The following is a 1,951-nucleotide window of genomic DNA, read 5'->3' as shown; positions in this document are numbered from 1 at the left end:
AAAAAACAAACAAAGTGTAAACCCGGCAAAAAAATAAAAGGAAAAAAAATTTTGTTTAAAGGAACACTCACTTTTTTTTTTTTTTTTTAAAAGGAAGAATTTAATGAAAAAAAAACAAACAAAGTGTAAACCCGGCAAAAAAATAAAAGGAAAAAAAATTTTGTTTAAAGGAACCCTGCCTTTTTTTTTTTTTTTTTTAAAGGATGAACTTAATGATACAACAACAAACCAAGTCTGACACCTGCAGAAAAATATAATGGAAAAAAAATCTGAAAATAAAAGTGTTAAAAGCAGCTCAGAGGAAGGTGGCCACTGATCTGAATATTCAAGGGATTGCTGATTGCCTGAAAAAAGTGAAGCCAGCTGCAGGCATGTTGGTACTCCCCGCTCCCACGAAGATGCACAGTAAAAATACCTACATGTGTAGCATTTGACTGCAAAAAGAAGCAGTTTGCTGGCTGTGGGAAAACTTTTCACAGGTAATTCAGAGTCAGTGGATGTACCAACAATGAACATCCACATATACACCAATGCATCACATAGTATAGTATGTAGCGCAACATTAGTCTGGCTATCTCAGACTGACTGGAAGACATTGACTAAATTAGCGATTGACATTGTGTCTAATGTTAGTAAATAGAAATTGATTCACTGTGAAATATTCAATTCAGTTTATTTATATAGCACCAATTCACAACACAAGTCATCTCAAGGCACTTTACAGTGCAAAACTGCACTACATATCAATGTAGTAATTGTTTAAGTGGATGACGCTGCCATTCTTGTAATGTTTGTTGTATTTCTAATTTGAAAAAGTGAGGAAATATATTGCATGTTATATGGACAAAAAAAAGCAACCCAGAAATTTTTAAAGGCATGGGATAAAAGTGTGTGCCATCATTCATGCACAATTTACAAATAGGAAAATATTTTCAGATATTTTGAAATTATATGTAATATGTTATAACAATGTCATCAATGCATATATATTACATATATATATTCAATTTAACACTTTTGCAACTTCAGCATTATGCTTAATTCATTTTGTTGTGATGGATTTGTATAATATGTTATATTACATGATTTATAGACTTCATTCACTTCATACTGAATATGCAGTGTGATGTGCCTAGTTAAAATAATCTACTTATGCTATGAAACAGAAAGTGTGTTTATTCAATGACAGTTGCTTAGTCATTTTTGGACAAAAGTATACTTTAGAGTAGTTTTCCTGTTCCATACTTTTTACTTTTACTTGAGTAAAAAAGGTTAACTAAATCTCAAACAAGCTTTTTTCTCTCTCTCTCTTTTAAGTGCTCCATAAACAGAAACACAGTTAATGTTTTATGTCAAAATTATTATTTTCTTTCGGTACGTAGCTTTACTATTCTGACATTTGGAGGTCACACTAATCTACAAGGAGGAGTAAACATTGTGACTGAAAGGGAACTGCCTGGAATAATTTCTTAATGACATTATTTTATTGTTTTATTATAGTGTTTAAGATATCAGAAATTGTGCAAAGCTTTAATTCAATTCAATTCAGTTTATTTATATGACACCAATTCACAACACACATCATCTCAAGGCACTTTGCAATTCAAATACCGTCAAATGGATTCAAAGTTTTCTACCTAAGGAAAACCAGTTGATTATACACACTAAGCATGCTTGTAGGGACAGTGAAAAGGAAAAACTCCCTTTTAACAGGAAGAAGCCTCCAGCTCAATGGGGTTCAAAGAGTCAGAAGCAAAGATACAAAAAGAAACAGTAAAAGGCGGCCCCATCCAGGAAACACTCAGCCAGGCAGACGAGCTCTGAGCCAGCTACCATGTCAGAGGATGAAGAGAGCACATCCAGCCAGTCACAGTCAGAGAAACAGGACTCGAACATCTATAAACAATGGTGTTGATGAAAGCAGCACAGCTGATATTTCTCTCCAGGATGG

The sequence above is a fragment of the Cyprinodon variegatus genome, unplaced genomic scaffold, assembly GCF_000732505.1.
Source record: "Cyprinodon variegatus isolate N-32 unplaced genomic scaffold, C_variegatus-1.0 Scaffold3487, whole genome shotgun sequence".
Taxonomy (NCBI): Eukaryota; Metazoa; Chordata; class Actinopteri; order Cyprinodontiformes; family Cyprinodontidae; genus Cyprinodon; species Cyprinodon variegatus.
The sequence above is the reverse complement of the archived record's forward strand: the minus strand, read 5'-3'. Positions refer to the sequence as shown.